General features: G+C 47.1%; 1 long non-coding RNA gene across 1 annotated transcript; it reads left to right on the top strand.

Moving 5' to 3' along the window:
• The first annotated feature begins 3268 nt into the window (after nt 1-3268).
• Nucleotides 3269-4428, top strand: LOC120705111. Its single transcript, XR_005687785.1, has 2 exons — nt 3269-3429; nt 3790-4428. It is a non-coding gene; the product is annotated as an uncharacterized LOC120705111 (long non-coding RNA).
• Nucleotides 4429-22561: the final 18133 nt, after the last annotated feature.

Below are 22561 nucleotides of genomic sequence, written 5' to 3'. Positions count from 1 at the left end.
AGTGTGAAAATTATGAAATTTGTCAAGCGGTCATAATATCATGCAAGGAGGCTATGGTAAAATTTTGATTGCATTTCTCATTTTTTTGACAAAAGCTGCTTAACAAACTTGAGTTTCTCCGAAAAAGATCTATATAGTTTCTAAGATTGCAGTTACGTCTGTATGCGAAATGATGTTCAAATTATAATTTGTGTTCCAAATTTTTTCTATAGACAATAAACCACACGAAGTAGTTCATGTTCAATTATGGAAATTTTTTGGACTTGTTTGCCATTTTTTGAATTTTTTAGTAATATTAGAATTTAGGTGAAAATAATGAAATTGAGCTATATATGCATAAAATAATGAAAAAATTTCAAAGAAGCATTTCATATGCAATGTTTAGAGAGTTTGGTATTATTTTTCAATATACATTTCATTAAATTTAGTGAAATATGTTTTAAAAACAAATTAGTTGACTACATGAAATAACAGAAATTCATTTTCCAGTATTTGTGTGTTCAGGTTTAGGCACACGACGAAGTTTATATGTTTGCCGTGTGCTAACATCTGTGGCACACGGCAAAGATGAATTTGAAAAGAAAGAAAAAGAAAAAAAAATCTTTGCCGTGTGTCCTAGATCGGACACACGGCGAACTCCTACGCACTTATTAGCTCTCGAGCTCACTCTCGCTCTCTCTCTCAGCTCTCTCTCACTCTCTCGCTCACTCGCTACCTGCCGCCGCGCCGGACGCCCCGCCCCGCCGCCGCCCCTGCGCGCCGGCCCGGCTCCGCCCCGCTGCCGCTGGGTGGCGCGCAGCGCCGTCCCGCAGCCACCCCGCCCCTCTGCCCCGGCGCCGCGCCGCCACCGCGGCCCTGCCCCGGCCCCTCCTAGCCGGCGCGGCCCCGCCCCGCCGCTGCCCCTGCGCACCGACCCAGCCCCGCCCCGCCGCCGCTGCGTGGCGCGCAGCGCCGTCCCGCCGCCGCCCCGCCCCTCCGCCCCGGCGCCACGCCGCCACTGCGGCCCCACCCGGGCCCAGCCCTGCCCCGACTCTCCCTCCCCGTCCTCGCCCCGCTGCGCCCGCCGTCGACCTGCAGGAGCCGCCCCTGCTGGAGGTCCCGCGCCGCCCGCCGTCGCTGCTGGAGCCCGCGCGAGGAGGTCCCGCGTTGCCCGCCGTCCCTGTTGGAGAGCTGCCCGCCGCCGTCTCCTGCGCCTGACCTCCGGCGCCATCCCCAGCCCCTCCTGCCACGCCATCCCGCGAGGAGGTCCAGTGCCGCCAGGCCCAGGCTCTCGTACTGCCGCGCCACCGTCCGCGAGGAGGTACGCATCAATCTCTCTCCCCATTGTTTTCTGAACTAAATTTGTTTTATGAATTCAATTACTGAATAATTGAACCTGTATATTCTAATTTACATTGATTAATCTAAATGAAATTTCCTCATTATCTGTGAGACTAATTTAATCCACTACTACATTTTGCTATGCGTTATGATTATTTCCACTGATGGCTGTGCTCGGTATTGCCACTATCAGAATCACACTCTAAAGCTTGCAGTAAATAGTCTCGTGGCATGGCTTGCCTTTTTTAGGCTGGAATCGATAGGTCCAAAGTCTTATTTAGGCATTCATTCTAGCGCTCTGTATGTGTTTTTTCCTGGATTTGCTAGGATAAAATTTACCATGTGCTGGTTAAGCAGAAGGCGAAACGCTGAAACTCAGAGTCATAAGCTCCAGTAGGAAAATGGATTTTGAATTGAGAACATATTTCAGAGAGAACTATTTGTCCTGCCATCTTTCGTTGTGCTTAGCAAGTATTTAAGTATTTAAGTACAAACTACAAAGACAGTTATCTATCGCCACTTTGCTTAGTAACAAGGCAAATACAATTAAAGATGATCAATATAGTGCATGTGATTGAAATATAATTCAAGGATAGTGACTTACAATTTAGGTTTATATCTAAGTTCAATATCAAATTCTTTACTCCTGGGACCATTTGTGAGGCCAGCAAGCTCACGCTACCATTGTCTTTGGATGCTAAATCTAAATGGATTTCATACTGCTTGAGTAAGCGTCGGGTGTTAATTTTTTTTGAGTCATGACATTAAAAATTTGACCTATACTTATGTTGTAATTGATGGAATTAGATTGGAACGAGGAGGAGAGAGGAGGACAAGGAAAAGGAGGTCGTCAAGCCCATAGGTGAGCGGCATAAGCAACCTCTCTTTCCGTGTTATGCATAAGCCCATAGGTGAGCGGCATAAGCCCATAGATCATGTAACTTAGGCGTCCCCCGTTCGAAAGAGATACGGTTCGAAATATGCAGCTCTTTGCATATATGGAACCATATGTGTTTCGAATTGTCCACGTCATTTGGACAGCCCAAGGGTGCGTAGATATGGTTAGTTTTCATGGTCAACTCCGATCCGTGCCAGAGTTTTGGCATCACCTCCCTGTTGTTCTCCGGATACACAATCTCCTTGACAGGACGTGTATTTGGAGAGCAGCGGGGAGGTGCTGCCGAAATTCTGTCTCGGCTAGGAGTGGATCATGGAAACCAACCATATCTACGCATCATCGGGTGGGATTAGGACCTATCTTCACCTATTAGAGTTTGTTAGATATTGTGTATATGAAATCGATTTTTAAATTTCTCGCTCGTATGTTAAAGGATGGATGACCGTGAGTGCATGTTGTTTGTGATATATGCATTAATATATGTTGGAGTGTGGTCCTTTAAACCTAAAAAAACAAGAAAAACAGGGTTCCTTCGGTCGCTTTGCCGTGTGCCGTGGCCATGGCACACGGCAAAGTAACCGTATGGGCCGGCCTGGAAGCATACTTTGCCGTGTGCCAAAACGCAGCACACGGCAAAGTGACCATCCTTCGCCATGTGCCTGCCGCTCGGCAAAGTGACCATCCTTCGCCGTGTGCCTGCCGCTCGGGCACACGGCGAAGCCTGAAGGTTTGCCGTGTGCCAGCCGCTCGGGCGCACGGCGAAGCCTGTAGGTTTGCTGTGTGTCCACGGCGCATGCACCCGGCGAAGAGCCGCCGACGCCGTCAGCTGGCCGTGACGGTGTCTGCTCGCTTTTTTTCGCCGTGTGCCTATATATACACACGGCGAATAGGTTTGCCGTGTGCCCGACATTTGGCACACGGCGAACAAGAGTTTTGCCGTCTCCGTGGCTGCCGTCGGACACCGTCGGCAAAGTCTTCGCCGTGTGCCTACGAGTCTTCGCCGTATGCCTCGGGCACACGGCGAACTCGAGGTCTCCGGTAGTGATGGCGCAGGCGTGCAGCGCAAGCTGCATAGATATCATCATCCATCGCAACACTAACTGTCAGCTCCCCTGCTGGACGGACATGCTAATCCTGGACTTCGTCGTCAGGACGTCAGCCCTGCTGCCAGAGAAGCTCAACCCCGTGCAGTGTCTCAATGTTCATTTAAGGTGTGTTACTGTTTTACATATGTTTGGGAATAATTTACTCCTTTGTAGCTGTGATATTCTAATTAAATTTTGGCATGGCAGATCGTGCAATAGATAAGAATCGCGTCCCCTTGATTAATGGTAGAAAATTTGATCTGTTACGTAGTATATATTATGGGTAGTGAGTCGAATAGCAACACATGCACTCATCAGACTGTTTGAGAGAATGTCAACATATTCGAATGGGTAACCATGGATACAAATTCTGCTGCATAGTTACATAGGTATCCATGCTGAATCTTGTTGTGAAATACTAATTCTGCTTCATAGTCAAATAGGTATCCAACTATCCTTGCTAAAACTTGCTATGAAATACTGCAGGTCACCAAATCTTGACGTTCAGACAATCAAAAGCAGCAGCAGCCAGCAAGAACGTCTATTGACCGGACGGAGTAATCAAAACATTTGAAAACAGATTGTTAATCATTCTTTACTCCCCACCTTGCTTCTGGAAATGATAGTAAAAGAAAGGATTATACAATGAATTTTGAACAGGTAGCAAAAAATCTCTTTTCAGGTGAGCATGAGTTTTCATATTGGACTGTAGTTTACAAAAAGTACCCATTGTGTGTGGTGATCTTAGATTGGAGACTTTAGTTATGTGTGCTAGAACTGGACTTCAGTTATTAAAAACATAATGTTGGTGCTTGGTGACTGCAGACTTAATATTCATATTTTCTTCACCACTTCAAGTAATAGAAAACTGAATGCTCATATGAATTCTCTAGATTGTTCATTTTGTTTATGCAGAGCTGAGTCTGAAATGTCCATCAACATACATACCTCGCCTGTGCCATAAATTATTCCATTTTCTTATTTTAGTGGCACGCAAAGGTACCATGAACTTATTGTACTTTTGTGTTTTCTTCTATTACGTTTCTGGTTGCCTAATGCATGCCATAACTTGTTTTTGTTGTGTAAGTATTTAAATTAATTCGGCAAATCTTCCCTTCCGTGTGAGGACTATGTGTTTTTTTTTTCAATCCGTGTGAGGACTATGTGTTAGTAAGCCAATTTGTGGAGTCCATATCACATTTCAAGAAAGGTCTAGGCAACCATGCTCTAGCTGTAGCTCTAAAAACATTCCTACTGGTACAACCCCTGCCTGTAGAACGAAAATTTGAATAATGATGCTTCTATGCTCTTTTGACAGCAAAGTTGTGTTGTTGTTTCTACTTTTATTAGGAGGACGCCGAGCCGTTGCAAAATAAGCCCTAAATCTACTCATTTGTTTGAAAATGTAATAGAACCAGAAAGAATATAAAAATAATTGTATCATGTGCTTGAGTTTAGTTATATTGTGACACGGGTTATTTTTTGAGTTGTATGTATTCTTGCTAAGATATTCCGTTGATAAGACACCAACCTTCTTAAGTCACTATTATTGTCATCAGGGATTGCCTATGTCAGTATAGATGTATTGGTGCTTATCAGTAAATTTCAGGGATGGTCTACAACTCTACATCAATGTATCTATATGGTCCTTATATGTAATTGTGCACTTTGCACAAAAAGTCAATTGTGTTCATTTTCTCTTCTTTATAAATGAAAACTATGATCAGGATTATCAAACAATGGATGCTCAACTGGAGCACCAGTTCCCTCTTGGAAGGCTTTCTGTTCACGGGTGGTTCCTGTGGAGGCGAAAGTAGAGAGCGAGATGAAAAGCGATAAAGTTGCACTGATTTTTTTCTTTTGTTCTATTTTTATCACATATCTAGCTATTTGTTTGCTTACTTTGGAATGGTGCATGAATATTTTTCATATCAAAGAGTATGTCTTTATTGTTGTGTGAAATTGATGCTCATTCTAAGCAGCGAATGGGTACCTATCTATTCATAGAAAATAAATATATGATTATACTTAAAATAATTTCCACATGACTCGTCAAGTTTGGTCCGAATGTAAATATGTAATACATTTGCAAGGTATTTGTATTTAACAATAAATTATTTTGTCCGTAGCAACGCACGGGCACGAACCTAGTTTTTTTTAAAAAAATGTCTAAATTACTCATCTCAACTATAACCAAAATCTGAATAATATGCTAAACTATTGTTCGGTTTATTTTACCTCCAAAATTGCACCCTTTGGCTCAAATTACCCTGATCTAATACAATTTGTTTTTTCATGTCTCCATAAGTGGAGTTTTAAGCTAAAATTTAACAAATAATATTATGAATCATAACACATATTAAAAATATCATAATTTTTATCATTATTTTGATAGATTAAGAAATTTAATAATAAATTAATCATTGGACCTCAAAGTTATATGAAAACTAATGAAGAAAAATATTATAGAAAAATTATAATATTTTTTAAAATATGCATTGTGATGTCCACTACTACCTTGCAAAATTTGAAATTCAAATTCAAATTGTGTATGGAGAAACAAAAAGTGATAGATTGTATTATGGGGCAAATGAACTAAATAGCATAGTTTAGAGGGAAAATTGAATCAAATAATAGTTTAGGGGTTATCCAAATTTTGGCTATAGTTGGGGGAATAAATTGACTTTTTCCTTTGTTTTTGAAGAAGCTCCTTTTTCCCGTTTTCCAGTTTTTTTAAGGGAAATCATCACTCTATTGATTGATTGATGACTTTAGGAACCGAGATACAAATGCTCTTAGGCGGTGACAGTAACCACACCATTCTACCAAACACACAATAAACCGAACTTCTAGCTAAGTTAGGCTATCTGGGGGCCTATACCCCATCTTGCGGTACGCATTTAGCGTGAAAACTGTTGCAGTGAGGTTCGGTACCCCTTCTGCTACGCAAGCGGACGACATCGCTTCCACTATTTCGAGCGGACTTCCAGTCCTCCGCCAGAAGCGACATGGCGCCGCGCTGGACTCACCCCGTATGTGTGGACTTCGCGCCCGTGCTCGTATGTGTGGGTAGATCAGGTCGCCACCGCCGGAGCTCGGAGAGAGAGCGAGACCATGGGCCATGGCCTCCGTGACGCGGCAAGGCCTGTCGTCGGTGGCGCCCCCTGCTCCTCCGCCGCATGGCCCGCTTCGCCAACCGAGAGAGAGGGTGGAAGAATTCGGCTGCCACTGTCGGTGCTTGGAGAGAGAGAGAGAGAGAGAGAGAGAGACCGCGAGCAAGGAGGAGCTCCAGGCCGCCGAGCTCGAGGGAGGAGGCACCGCTGGCGCATCACATGGCCGCGAGGAGCCGCCGCTGCCCCTGGAAGCCGTTGGCCGCCGCGAGATCTAGAGGCGGCCGCCCAGCCGCTGCCGCCATGAACCAGGAAGGGGGAGAGAGAGACAGAGAAGGGGATGGTCGGGAGGGGGAGAGAGAGGGATGCCCGCAGCGCTGCCTGCTCCTCTATGCTACTGCGGTCCTGTAGGCTCCGTCGGATCCGAGGAGCAGCGGTGCTAGATCTGGAGAAGGCCGCACCGCCTGCCAGAAAGAGGGAGAGCGGCGGAGCAGCAGAGGGGAGAAGGCGGATGTGGTGCAGCGAGGTGGCCAGGCCGCAAGGAGGAGGTGCGGCGAGGAGGCCTCTGCCTGCGAGAGAGCGGGGGAGGGGGGGGGTCTATTCCTTGTACATGCCAGCTCGCGCAGAGCTGCTGCAGAAGCCGTCCTCCGCCCCGTCCTCTTCTCCCCCGCCTCCGGTGGCTCCGCGCCTCCACCGCCGCCAACTCTAACCAATCACGCCGCCGCGCCGCCCGTCCACCGCCTCGCCCCCATCGCCGCCCACCGGTTGTCCGGCCGGCTGAACCACCGCCCCCGGCCCCCTTCTCTTCTATAGCCGGAGGCCATGGAGCCGCCCCGGACCTCGGCAACCCGAAACCTAAAGGCAGCCGCCGCCCGCCACCACCCCGGCCACCGGCAACCTCGCCGGCGGCCGCTCCCCCCACCTACCACCCCTTCCCGGCCCCCCTCCCCTAGCCCGCTGGCTGCCGCGCCCCCTCCCCTGGCTCGAGGTAGAAGATGAACAGGGGCAGGGCCGGGCGCCGCATGGTTCCGCGATTCCCTTCTGCGATGGGTTGACGATTTATCGCATATGCGATAAATAGACTTTCCCGGAGGGACCTGCGAGGTAAGAAAGAAAAAAATGTGACGTGTGTCCCACCTGAGGTAGTTGGTATAGAGGAAGATATAAAATATGGATGGATGCAGGAAGCTGAATATATAGAGTAGAGAATCTCGAGGATGAAATATTTTTTATAAAAAAGATAAATTTAGAGTATGACCACGTTACGAGCATTTGTATTAGACGCTCCATCTTCGTGAACAAACTCTACGGACACAAAGGCTTCTGCCCTGACCCTGATCTCCTCGACCACGCTGATGTTGTCAGTAGCAAGCCAGAACTTTCTGACAGCAAGATCACTAGCAAGAGCAAGAGCAAGACCCTTTTTCTCCAAGCTGTGGTCCCCATCGATTTTGGGTCGATAATCAAACTATGTCCTCCATCGATTCTGGGTCTATCACACCCTGGATAATGAGTACTAAAGCTCCCTGGAAAATGCCTGTTCTATCTCTTGTTGCAGCTGCCACAACTGCTCTACCAGTATTTTTTTAGAAGAAAAAAAATTCAATCTACTCTCTTCAAGTATATTCAAAATCAGAATAATCCATTAAACTATAACTTAATTAAATTTAGAGGTCTTTTACAATGGTTGGAGGTAACTCTAGGTGCCTCCCGGTGCCTCCCCTAAATAATTAATTTAATTAATTTGATGTGTGGAAGGGTACTGTGGTAATTTCGCCCTCCCCTCCGCCCCCCAAACCCCACGCCCCTGGGCTATCCGCCCGCACAGTGATACCGCCTGCCTTCGCCCGGTCGCCCCTCGCTGGATCGCCGCGAGTTCGCCGCCGCCTTGGTCCGCCCCAGTCACCGCCGGCGTCGCCGCCGCCCTGCTCTGCCCCCTCCGCCGTGACCGTTGACACCCTCCACTCGGCCCCGCACTCGCTATTTGTGTCGACCTCACCGCCATAGGTCGTCGCCCTACTCCGCGCGCTAGGTAGGGTTTGAACGCCGCCGGTTGTGTTCCCTACGCCCTCGAGTCGCGAGGTTGCCGCCTGCGCCTGCTTCGTCCCCTCCCAGTTGCCCCGTGTTTGGGCATCCATCCACAAGTACTTGAACTCCGCCTACTCTTGATGGGTCCCTTGTTTCATGATTAGATGATAAATTTCTCAAGATAGTATTAGATGATTGGAGCGAAATGTTTGTTTGTAGTCTGCATTCTCAGGGGAAAGAAATGCTGCAAAATTTCTATGTGTATATTTAATTTGTTTAATGTTGTTGATAGGTGCAGTAGGAAATGGCGGATCTTGAGAATTTGATGGAGTACAGTGAAATCGTTAGCAAGATGTTCGCTGACGAAGATGAAGGATACCAGTTTTATAACGCATACGTTCTTGGCAAAGCGTTTAGTGTGAGGAAAAGCTATGTTGAGTGGAACAGTGACCACACTGAGCTCACCCTTCGGCGGTATGTTTGCAGTCGTCAAGGTTACCATGAAGAGAAGTATGTGAAGAAGGAGATTAAGAAGCGGAGGCCACGGGATATAACTCGTGTTGGATGCCCTGCGAAATTGGTGATTGCACTAGATCGAAACAGCGGGCAGTGGTATGTGAAGAATTTCATCGATGAACATAACCATCCGCTGGCTCCAGCCGACCTTGGTTGTCTGCTGCGTTCACATCGATCAATCAGCGATGCGCAGAAGGCTGAAATTGTCGAGTTGGGGGTTGCTGGGATCCGCAAACACCAGATATTTTAAATTATGGAGATTCAGTATGGTGGGTATGACAAGGTTGGCTATACATCAAGGGACTTGTATAATTTCTGCCATCTTTATAAGCAGGAGATAATTGCTGCTGGTGATGCTCAAACAATAATCAGTCACCTGATGGAACGTCAAAATAGAGATTCTGATTTCTTTTTCAAGTACATGAATGATGGGGAAGGACACCTGCAGGGACTGTTCTGGTGTGATACTCAATGTCTGCTTGATTATAAAGCATTTGGTGATGTTGTTGTATTTGATAGCACCTACAAAACAAATCGGTACAACCTGCCACTTGTTCCTTTTGTTGGAGTGAATCACCATTACCACACAGTTATTTTCGGATGTGGAATTATCTCCCACTTGAATATCGAGTGATATGTGTGGCTGCTGAAAACATTTACTGAAGCTAATATTCAGAAGCATCCTATTTCCGTGATCACTGATGGAGACCTCGCTATGCAGAGAGCAATCAGTGTGGTGTGGCCGAATTCACCGCATAGGCTTTGCGGATGGCATATTGAGCAGAACCTTGTGCGCAATGTTCACAATGATACAGTGAAGGCTGAGTTCAAGAATTTTATGTATATCCTTTGCTCCATAGAAGAGATTGAGAGGAAATGGCAAGTATTTTTCGAAAAGTATGATGTCACAGAGGACTCGTGGCTATTTAGGATTGAGGAGCAACCAACGGAGTAAGGGCATGAACTCTAGGCTTCAGATGAAGCTGGATGGTAAAATGACCTTGTTAGAAATGGTACAGTACTATGAGAGCTGCCTTACAAAGGTGCGCAGAATTGAGGCAGATGACGATGCTAATGCACTGCAATCTGAGCCATTCACAGATCCAGATGCTTCAATTCTCGAAGTAAACACGAAGAAAAGGTTCACACCAAACATTTTTAAGATGAAGGTTCAGTTCAGCGTGGAAGCAGCCAAAAAATGGTTCTCTGGTTGAGATTCTAGATGGCGATGATACAACTAAGTATATTGTAGGAAGGAGCAATAGAGACATGATGTACTATGTGAAATGCGAATTAACTGAAGAGGCCAATCTGAAGGAGATTTCTTGTTCTTGTCGTAAGTTGCAATCCCTTGGAACCCCTTGCTCACACATATTCTTTGTATTGGGCATTCAGGACGAGAGCATGCTTCCAGACTACTGTGTTTTGGTAAGGTGGACAATGGGTGCGAAGCGTGCATTTCCGCCAATAAGGAAGAGCACCATGTATGACTATTCCCCTACCCTGCTGTGGCACCGTGGGCTACGCAATCTCAGTCTCGCTACATTCTTCGTAGCATCTCTCTCAACTGAAGGATATGGGCGGAACAAACGTGTCCTTGAACAAGAAGTTGATGTGATCATTCCAAATGCGGGAGCGAACGAAGGGAACATGTATGGACCAGTGCTGCCACAAGTGCCGGAGGTCGATTGTGAAGAATTCAGAGATGTCCTGGATCCCATGCATGTGCCTGCCAGAGGGGCACCAAAGAAAAAGTTGAAGTCAAGTTCAGATAAGACTAGAGCCGACTCCAAAAGTAGCATGTGTAAGGAGCAGGGTCACAATCGGCCAACATGTCACTTGAGACCAGAGGTAGTTTTCGATAATGTTCATCAAAGCTGACAACTGGCCATGTCTGAGGCATGTGTAGTTATGACTAATGTTCATCTTCATTTGTAGGAAACAAAACTCCCAGAAGATGTGCTAGATTAATGATTTGCCAATGATCCGATTGCAGCTACAGAATGTTTATAGGTAAGGTGGCAATTTCTCATCATCTTTCACTGGCAAACTCCTCGTTACGATGACTAAATTATTCTTTCTTTTCCTTGTGGTACAGAACTTGGTATATCAGCAGGATCCATCTTGTTCGTGCACCTCGTTAGTGACAGCAATGGAGATTAGTGGAACTGTATCATTAGACTTAGTTTAGCATGGGTGTATTTCGAGACACCTTCCTTGGTAGAATTGTCACCAAACTCTAAACATGTTATGAAGCGCTTGCTTGTGTTTGTGAATTCTTTCTGTACCGTTTGTAAATTCTTGTGCAACATCATGTCTCACTGCACTCACAAGTCAGACCGGTGTTCTCACCGTACAGCATCACCGAATCGTTTTCCTGCACTTAGTCTCTGTTGGAACTGAGGTTCCCATGCACTGGTTTATTGTTTCAAGATATTAACAGTCACCAGACAATGTTTCAATGTTACAACTGTTTGGAGGTATTGACCGTCACCGGACCGTGTTTGAAGGTCACCGGACAAACTTTCAAGGGCTTGCCAGTCACCGGACATGTTTTCATGTACTCGGCAGATTTCCCGCGCCGGGTGTTCGGTGGGTGCACCGTACATGAACACTGAAGCGTTTTTCTGTACTACAAGACTATATTGGAACTGTGGTTCCCACGCACTGGCTAGTGTTTCAAGAACTTACCAGTCATAGGAATAAACTTTCAGGGATTTGACTGTTTGAAGGTTTTGACAGTCACCGAACAGGAATTCAGGGGCTTCACATTTACCGGACAAACTTTCAAGGGCAAACTCAGACAACTTCAATTTGCACGAGATCTTAATCACCAGTCCATATTTTAGTAAACTGAGAGCCTATCGATTCAAAATTGTCCCTCCTACTCTTAGTGGGCTAGGTCCAGCGCTCACTCCCATCCAGCTTTGGTTTGTTGGTGTAGCGAAAATGGTCTCTCATGCCATATTTCAATATAATGTTTTAGCGATTGATGACACACACAACACTTGGACTAATATGATTGTTAAGATGAACATTCCCAGGAATTTAGGTTCAAGTGATGACAAAGAGAAGATAGGCGTAGCTAGGCCCGAAGGGCCACCCCTACGGGGGTAGCGCCCTGAAAGCTCTTCGGTCCAAAGAACAAGAATCGAAGAGACCGTGAAGAAAACCAAGTCAAAGAAATCAAGACAGAGATAATTTACTATCACCGGTTAAACCGACGATAGGGAAATTGTACTCGCCGGTGCAACGGACTCAGAGAAGGCCAAATCAGCAGACTACACTGGTTGAACTGACGCTAAGAAAATTGCATACGTCGGTGCATTAACTTGGAGCACGTCTGGAGTTTTGGTAACACCGGTTGAACCGACGCTAGGAAAGTTGAATACGTCGGTGCAATGAACTCAGCAGCTGAAGCAAAATCTATACACCGGATGAACCGACGCTAGGTATTGGTGAACGTCGGTGCAGTTGTCCAGAGAGTTAGTTTTTCAGCAACTACACTCACCGGTTAAACCGACGCTGCATCGGTTGATTACGTCGGTCGATTGAGGTAGCCGTTGAAGTATAACGTCTAGTTGGAAAATGCACTCACCGGTTAAACCGGTGATGACAAAAATGGGAGCATCGGTTTAACCGGTGATAGCGCTTTTTGTCAGCCTTTTTCCAACAGCTAGTTTGGGGTGTGTGGGCTATATATATGCCACCCCACGGCTCATTTGAGGATGCTGGAGACCAAAGAAGTATACAAGAACCAAAGATCATCTCCAACCACTATAGAGCTTCATTGTACATCATATAGGCTTAAGCACACTTGTGAGAGTGCTTAGTGCTTGTAATAGGGATTAGTTCTTGCGAGAGCTCCCTTGAGAGAAGTCTTGCTGCGGCAAGCAATCCTTATGATCCGTCGTGTGACCCTCCGACTTGGTGTGGAGGAGACCCCCTCCTTGGTGGAGAAGCTCCGTAGTGGATTTCGGCCGGGTGACCGAGAGAGACGGTGGCGGTGCACGAGACTCGGTGTCTTGTGGGCACTTGCCTTTGCTTGCCGGCATCGCCTTGGTGGCGTAGTGCAAGACGGTGATCGGAAGAGCCTCGGTGTCCCGTGGACATAGGCGTTTGTGCCGAACCATGTTACATGACCGTGTCTACACGGGAGTTTGCATCCCTCTTGTACTTACCTCTTTACTTACCGTATTACGTTTCCGCATTTACTCTATCTTGCATACCTTTACTTTCCTAGTTGGTTTGATTAGGATTGGCTAGGTTGCAAGTCTTTTAGGGGTAAGTAGAGAGTAGCATAGATAAACCTTAGTCATAAATAGCATGTATAGGACGTGTTATGTTTATCTTATGCAAGTAGTTTGAGCCCCAGGTTAAAAAGCGATTAGCGACCCTATTCACCCCTCCCCATCTAGGGTCGGATACCCCGGTGATCCTTACAGTTGGCTCAGGTGTTCATCTATTCGTCCGCCATTGGTGACTTGATCCCAGTGGTTTCACCGGTCTCTCCTGTGATACCGGACTACAAGTCCCTCCTCAAAAGACACAGCATGACACCATCAGTGGACATGAGTTTCATTGTTCTTATTCCCTATTGTTATCATAGTTATTAGACTTGGTGTAGCATGGGTTTATCTCGAGACACCTTCCTTGGTTGGATTGTAACCAAAGTATTACCATGATATGAAGCGCCTTTTTGCATTTATGAAAATTCTTCATGTACTAATTGTTGTAGTGAAATGTGCGGCAACATCATGTCTTACTGCACTCACCAGGAAGACTGGTTCTGGTGTGAAAAAGTTGAATAATTTGTATATGAATTGAGTGCATGTGACTTCGTTTCATCTCACATGTCAACAACAGTGGGGGATCACCATGAGACCGGTGATCCACCGGAAATATCACCGGATTGATTTTCTGAAACTCAATGCCTAGCCACACTATGGTTACACATATGTATACATATGTATGACCGATGCAATTAGTGTTGTCACCGGTACGAATCACCGGATTGATTTTCTGAAACTCAATGCTCTCGGCCACCCGATGATCTGGTGCTGACCGGTCCAACTGGTGTGGTCACCCGAGGGAGCGTACCTGCGTTTTGTCGTGACGTGTGGACTTAGCGAAGCTTCCTCTGCAACACATTTATTTCCCGATACGGAGATGCCTCTCCACTTTTTCGGACTCCACCACTAGAGTTAAATGCAGCTTAACGACAGGCGCCTGATTTCGACGATTCTATAAAGTCAATGACACTGTTTCCATCTACACTCTCCCCCAATTTCCTCCGCCATTGCCATCGACCTCCTTCCCAGAAGCTGCTATGGAGCCCACGAGTTCCCTCCCCGTGCTTCCAGAAGAGATGCTCATCGAGGTCACCGCCCACGTCGCGGCATCATCGAGCTCTCCCATGGTGGACCTCCGTTACCTCCGAGGGGCTTGCACTCTCATGCGCGACAGGGTGTACGGCGCGCTGCTGGTGCGCCGCAGCCTCAACCTGAGCCGGGCGTTGCGACAGTCGGAGGACGCGGAGACTCGCAGCGACCGATCGCAAACACCTACGCCGCGGGCAACCTGGAGGCGATCTTCATCAAGGGGATGAGGGTTTTCTTCGGACACCACGACGGGGCTCTTCAGGCGCCGCTGGACGACCTCCATCAGGCTGCCTACTGTGGCCACAAGCCGGCAGCGTACATGCTCGCCATGGTCCTGTGGCGAGTAAACAGTGGTGCCAAGGCCAACCTCCGGGTGAAGCAGCTCCAGGCGGAGGTAGCGAATGACGACCCGGCAATCATCGTCTGAGCGACCGCTGGGTTTCGGGTCCACGCGTGCACGCCTTTGCGACGCTGTGGATGTTCTGTGGCCTCCCAACTCCCTGCTGCCGGCCCCCGTGCCTGGGCCAGTGCCTCGCGACGATGATAACCAGTGCGCATCCCACCCAGGCTGGTGCGGCGCTCCCACCGGCCGCGATAGATCGCTCCACTGGTCCTACTTCTGCAGCGACGAATGCAGGATCCGGAGCCTCTGCGAGGACACCTTCCGCTGGCTCGGGATTGTTCCTTAGGATATGGAGCAACTCTAGTATTTTTAGTACGTGCATTGTGGCTTTTCTTTTGTTAGATCTGTCTGTAGTACTGAACAATGCGACTTGTTCTATTAGAGCCCGAGCTTTTGGTGCAAGTTTTCTGTTAGTTCATGATCTTTTGAAGTAAATGTTGGCTCCTCTTGCAGCCCATTTCAATGCAAATCGAACTAATTTGCAAAATTCAGTGCAAATTGAAAATGGATGGCAGATAGCAATATCAATTCACAGCTCACAGCACTAATTTGACCCTTAGTTCATACGAGTAGCATCAATTCAAAGCATTTAGTGCATGTGACTTCGACCCTGATTGGTTACGTTCCAAAATTTGCCTTGCCAAAACTCATAACATGACTCAATTTGTTGGATTACAAGAATAGTAGCCCACCTCAAAAAGTACTTTCTCAATATTTTGCCCTACCCTAGTTATGGCAAGTCATAATTTGGAATCAAACCAATCACTCCCTTCAATTGAAGATGGGACCGGTGCGCCACCGGAATCGTTCACCGGATTGATTTACTGAAACCCGATGCTCACACCATGGTTAACCGCATGTGTTTGATCGGTGCTCAGAGGTGACAACCACCGTAGCATTATTCTTGAGCTTGTCACCTCATCAATGCAAATCGAACTAATTTGCAAAATTCAGTGCAAATTGAAAATGGATGGTAGATAGCAATATCAGTTCACAGCTAACAGCACTAACATGAGTACTGGACGTTTTCGAAAGGCCTTGGTAGAAATATAGATGAAAATGTTCTTTTCAAGCACCATTTGAACTGGTGTCCACCGTTCTGGATCCCGATCCAAATTTAAGGACACGAATTGGGACCTCGCAAAAGCCCAAACAAGCGCCCACAGATTTTCTGGTATCTACACAAAGCTCATAAACAACAGACATCATATAATAAACTACCACAAGTCATTAAGATAGCAAAGTAATATTAGCATGGCTTGCCATGCATCCCACACGATTGAAGCCGCCATGACTTTCCTTAGACAAAATGAAAATGAAAATGAAAGATGTTCAACAGATAACCACTAGCAGGACATCCAAAAGGCCACACGAAAAAGGAACAACAAAATAAGGCCGTGGGCTTGAACGGATCACCGTTGTCACTCCGGAGCCTTCAGGGGATGGCCACATCCGGGTTGGCCCCCTTCTCGAGGAGGTTGCTGATGCTGACCTCGGTGGCGATAAAGCCCGCAGCTCCGGTGAAGTCGTCGGCAAGCCTTTCCCGCTCCCGAAGCATCATCCCCTCTGGGAAACCAGGCTCCAACCGACGCAGATCCTGGCTGGAGCGAAGCTGAGTGGCGGCGAACGCCAACATTGCACCCCGACGGATGCCGAGCTCCACCGCGCGCTCCACCTAGTCGGGAATACCTGGGAGACAGACGAGCAACCGCAACCCTCCTATCCCCAGAATGCCCACCGCGTCGAGCGCGGCGCGGGATAGGGCTTCATAGTGCTCCTCCAGGTCATCCAGCCGCTGGCGCAGTCCCTCCGTCTCCCCGCAAGAAGCAGCCAAATCCTCCTCTAGGCCTCAAACCGAGCAGAGTCACATTCGGCGAAGTCGGGCAAGAAGCGAAACAAAGATAGGGTCTCAGGAGATCCGGTACAGCGGCCAACCTGCTGCGTGGATGTGGGCGGCCCCGGCCTCCGCATGGATCGTCGACATTTCCCCCTCCGAGGCATGGAGGGCGGTCACTTGGACGGCAGCGAGGCCAGACCTTTGATGCTCCCCCTCCTGTGTCGCAGCAAAATACTGGCCTCTGGCGTCGGACGCCTCCCGAATCAACTCCCGCATCTCCTGGCGCCGGGCACAATCTGACGCTGTCCATTGCGGGGACTCCGGTGAGTCCTCCAACGCGACGGACACACCAGGAGGCACCCTGACAACCTCCTCCGCAGAGTGGGGCAGAGAAGAGCCCATATTGACCGCCCTGCTAGAAGAAGACAACGCAACCTCAATCGCAGCCGCGGCGGGGAAGAACCAGGCAACAGCCAATAGGCCAACAGCGAAACTCACCCCTGACGATGAAGAATCCTGCGAAGGTACGGCGGCCCCGTGGCGCTGCGCTCGCCGCCTCATCATCTGCGGAGCGCTTCCGGCCGGCCATGGGAACAAGGGACGACGCGCTGGAAAAAAAACCCTCTCCTCTTCCTCTCTGGTACTGCGGTACAGGTAGGCGGACTGTGCTAGAGCAAGGAGTTCTCGGCCAACCCGACTAAGCATTTATAACCACATCTTGGAACCCCACCGCTCGCGGCACCTTGACTCCCGCGACACGCGACCCTTCCGATCCCCGCGGTCCTCGATGACCACATAGCAAATAAGCGCAGGGATCGCGGGCTGGGTCCGACGCCCACCCCCATCCGGCCCAACAATCTCGCGGGCTGTTTCGGTTGCTTCACGTATTCCTGCCCATCTGCTTCGCTGCCTATTTTGGTTGCTTCACGTGTTCGAGTGTTGTCACCGGGAAGACCGTTGATATCACCGGACATTTTTCGCATGTTCCTGATTTGTTCCGACTACTTCCTGTTTCCCCTTGCAACAGCAATCTAATCCCATCGACCAGCCAGACCGTTGCTATCACCAGATTCACAAATTGGATCGGTGATCAACACTGCATGTAATGGTCAATATTCCAGGTTGAGCCCCACTTCGTGGGCGCCAGTGGAGTTTGCGTGTATATGGCCCACACCTAATTGACCAAATGAAAATGTTGGCTCATCTGCAACCTATTTCAATGCAAATTGATCCGATTTGCCAATTTGAGTGCAAATGGATGGCAGTTAGCAATGTCAGTTCACAACTCACAGCACAACATGACCCTGGGTTCATAGCAATAACATAAATTAATAGCATGGAGTGCATGTGACTTCGTTTGAGGATGATAATGGTATGACACCAGAATAAATCACCTGATTGATTTTTAGAAACTTGATGGTCCCTAGCCAGACGTGTTGAGCTTAAGGATCCATCAAACGGCAGCTTTTGGTGGCGAGCTTTGCCTAACTTGCGGCGTGGCGAGCAGTTGCCTGAATCCAAACATGCGGCGTGGTTTTCACTGATGGATTTGTTGTTTCCACTCAAATGTGGGACTGGTGTCTACCAGTCAGATGCACCGGTCCAACATTGTCTCCGGTGAAATGAATCACGTGTTGCTCTTTTACTGCACTCACTAGTGAGACCGTGGGTATCACCGGACATGTGTTCATGCCCTCAGCAGATTTCCTGGTGGTTTACACTCACTGGCCTTCTGGCGAATGCAGTTTTGAGTTGTGCTGTACTGCGATGGTTCTACTAATGAACTTTTTTCCATTTGGGTGAACCTCCATTTCAGATTTGTGAGTCGTGTTGGATTTTCAAGATAAGTTCGTGCTGCTGCAAGTTGTCCCATAGGACGCGTCGGGAACTGAACCGGCACCGCACACGCTCCCACCCCTCCCTCCATGGCCTTCTGGAATACCAGCCGCCCGCCCCCATCCGGCCCGTCTACTTCGCGGGCTGCTTCTGTTGCTTCACGTGTTACGGGCTTACAGCCCATCTGCCTCGCGGCTTGCTTGAGCTGCTTGACGTGTGCCTCTTTTATTGCACTCACTAGTCACACTATTGGTATCACCGGACATGTTTTAATTTAGTCGGCAGATTTCCTGATGGTTTGCTCTCACACCTTGGACCGGTGATCACCGTTCCATAGCATGCTTACCATGCTGTCTCGGAACATACGCGGCCTTGGCAACAAGGAAAAGTTCTCCAACGTCCGGCTACCGCTCCCCTCCCCATCGCCCCCAATCATTTGTCTCCACGAATCCAAGCTTGATGACAAAAACTAGGGAAGTGAAAAACTCGAAAGACGATGGACGATTTGATATTGCCTAGAATCATTAAGGACCTCGATAAAATGTGCTTCAACATCTTCCATGTTTCCAGTGAAATGTGCTTCAATCCCTCCAAGACCTTGCACGACCAAGGTTTAGTGTGGCGCCAACTTGTGAAAGACTTTGAGTACGTACACAAAAGACATGAATTTGGATGTGATCATATTTTACTGCACTCACCGGTTGGACTCGTGGACAAATAGTATGTTTTCTAAAGGATTCATCAGAAAACCTGATGAAGCTGTTCTTTATGAACACTATTTGGACTCGTGTTCACTGTTCTAGAGCAGTGGACGATATTTTAGGAATCTGTGAGCCTACCGATTCAAAATTGACCCTCCTACTCTACCAGAAAGATCATACGGTGCGGCTGTAGTCTAACCGGTGAGTGCATTTAACTTGGAATGTTGCCTTGCACTCCAGAAATAGGTGAATGATGCACGGTACCGCAACAGATCTAACCGGTGAATACTGAAAACATGAATTCTACAAGAAAGATCATCTGCTTATGATGCACGGTGCCGCAACAGATCTAACCGGTGAATGCTGTAAACATGGATTGCACTGCACTCACCCGGTTGGACCGGTGGTCACCGTTTATATTACTTGTCAATATTTCGGGATGAGCCCCACTTCGTGGGCCGCCAGTTGGGTTGTACGTGTACATGGTAGCAACAGTCCGACTGATGCTCCTTCCAAAGTTGTCCGGTGATTGTGGTGTCCAGCTATGCTGGTGAATGGCAATGATCTGAGCTCCGTTGAACAACAATGCCTGCTTTGTGAAGTTAGGTGGATTAATGCAATGTTGTATTATCATTGCAGACCTTGTATGAACAATGATTGTTGTCCTCTATTTAACATGTAACTTGTCCTTCTCATGCTCAATCACAAATTTAGCAAGTTGATTATCAAGCAACAAAATATCATGCATTTTACCATAGCCATTACAGCAATCATTGAACATCAAAAGAGACACAGCTAAGGGAGACACAGCTACTTCAGTTCACACAAAGATGGCTCCATTACCACTAGACCATGCATAGTCCAGACCTGCATCTACTTCAGTTCACACACCCATGCATCCACTACGACCTCCCTCTGAACAAGTCATTGTTCATGCAAAATGAGCATGAACAGTGCTATACCAACCTACTTCTTTAGAAATGTGCCAAATAGTATGGCAATCATCATCGTCCCAAACATGCACATGATGAACCCATAGATTTGACTAATTGTCATACATCTCATGGCTGATCCTATTCTGAAAGCATAGCTTCCTTCTCTTCAACGGCATCATTCCTCAGCTGGATTGCCTCCAGACGATACAGATGCCAAATGCCACATGCAACTTACTGGAACTCTGGTGGCCCCTGGTCATCCATCAAGAAATGAACTCACAAATGTTGGATTTCCCCCTACCAAACAAAAATGACACTGATCAGTAGGGAAACAAAGGATATAGATCAAAGTATTGGCAAGATGAAGTAATGTTGTAGGAATCCGATGAGGGATTATCCGATTCACCAGAGTTGGCACCAGATCCCTGCACCATCCTCTTGAATGGATGGACGCGCCCTCGACGCGGCCCACTGGCCACCGAAGCCGTCGTCAGAGGCCGCTAAGGTTCGCGGTGGCTGCGAGGGTTCAACTGGATCACGGATCGCCGCCGCCTAGGGTTCATCCAAATCGCCGCCGCCTATAGGGTCTAACTCATAAACGGCTCAAACTATATAGGGTCAATTGCAAAACTGCCCTTATTTTGAGCTGTAACTGCACGTTTGCCCCTATTTTTTTTAACTTTGCATGTTTGCCCCTGTTTTTTGAACCTAAAGGCTCCAGTTGCCCCTGTTCCGTGAAGGAGAGCTAACGGTGTTAAGTACAAGCTGAAAAGACAGAAATGCCCTACATGTCAATTGCATAATTGCCCTTATTTTGAGCTGTAACTACACGTTTGCCCTTGTTAAAATCTTCTAAGCTGTAACTACACGTTTGCCCATATTTTTTTTAACTTTGCAGATAATATATAATCATAATATTTGCAGACAATATATAAGCATAATATTTTTTTAACTTTGCAGACAATACATGAAGAGAGATCCAGATAATATATAAGCATAATATTTGCATCATAATGCAAGAGTTGACAGTAACCACATTAAGTTTCTCATGTCTCGATCACAACTAAGCATACCAAAATAAAGGCAGCACATGCCAAGAACATGTCCAGGGCATACATGCACAACAAATCAGTGACTAGTTATTACATATCCCAAGCAGTGGTCATTTCTACACATTAAGCAAAGTAGCAAGCCTTGAAGCACCTCTACCTCTACCTCTACCCCTCCCCCTCCCAGTTGGTGGTCTTCCTCTGCCTCTACCCCTTACCCTCCTAGTTGATGGTCTTCCTCCTCTAACATGAGTGGCACCATCACTTCAAAAAAAAATGGAGGTTTCAGTAGGTGATGAAACCTGTTCAAAGTATACTGAAAAAGTGAAAAAGTGACCTACTTGGTTGTTTCAGTAGGTGATGAACTTGTACCTCTCCCTCTCCCAGTTCGTGATCCTCCTCCAATATTACTTGAATCATCACTTGTTTTGAGATAGAAAAAATGCATCATCAGGTATGTTCAAAGCATAAGAAATAGAAAAAAGTACACATGGATAACATACTTGGATGACCCAGTAGTTGATGATCGGCTACATGTACCCCTTCCCCTTGTGGAAGATGTAGGAGGGTCATTGCTCTCCACCTCAGATGCATTCTCATGAGATGCTTTCATCTTTTTCTCCTTAGCAGTCAGCCCCCCTTGGCATTTTTTTGCTGTATGGCCTAGTTCATGGCATTCGGATCACCTCTTTCATTTTCTAGCACCAGGTTCATCTGATGCCTTAATCCTAGTTTTCCTTGGCCTGCCAGGCTTTCTTCTCAATATAGGCTTCTTTATTTTGTATCCAAGATCAACACGTGGCCAGAAATGCTTTGATGTCATTGGATTAAACACACCTGAATATGTCTTTCTCAGCTTCTCAACAGAGAAATAATTATTGACGAAGTCATCCATTTGCACCTCTCTACTAAGTTTCGCTATGAATGCTAAAGCATGTTTACATGGCTTTCCACTCACTTGCCACAACCTACAACTGCATGTCTTGAGCTCCAAATTAACTGCATACCTGTAAGATGATCCTGATGATGTAGGTGCAGTAACTTCAGCTGTTTTATTGCCACATCTTAAAACATCATGGTCCTTGATATCTTTGCTTTGAGCAATTAGAGCCTTTGTTATATTAGGGATTATGCTGCCCTCCATTGACATAGCAATTTTTCTCCTCTCTTCAAATGTAGTTATGATCATCTGCCTTATAACATCATGCATCTCTAGAATCTGCAAGTCTTTACATTTTCTCACCCAGTTGTTGAAAGACTCAGAGAGGTTATTATTGATATAGTTTACCTTGCATTGCTCAGAAAATTTGCTTCTACTCCACAAGTATGGATGGTTCTCATCCAAGTAAGCAATTGCTTGAGGGAACCTTTCCTGTATTTGCCCCATGTGCCAATTGAACTTCTCAATAGTGCAAGTCTTGGCAGCCGGCCACATGTTATAATTGAACAAATCACCAGAATA

Source organism: Panicum virgatum, chromosome 4K, assembly GCF_016808335.1.
Source record: "Panicum virgatum strain AP13 chromosome 4K, P.virgatum_v5, whole genome shotgun sequence".
Classification (NCBI taxonomy): domain Eukaryota; kingdom Viridiplantae; phylum Streptophyta; class Magnoliopsida; order Poales; family Poaceae; genus Panicum; species Panicum virgatum.
The sequence above is the reverse complement of the archived record's forward strand: the minus strand, read 5'-3'. Positions and strand labels throughout refer to the sequence as shown.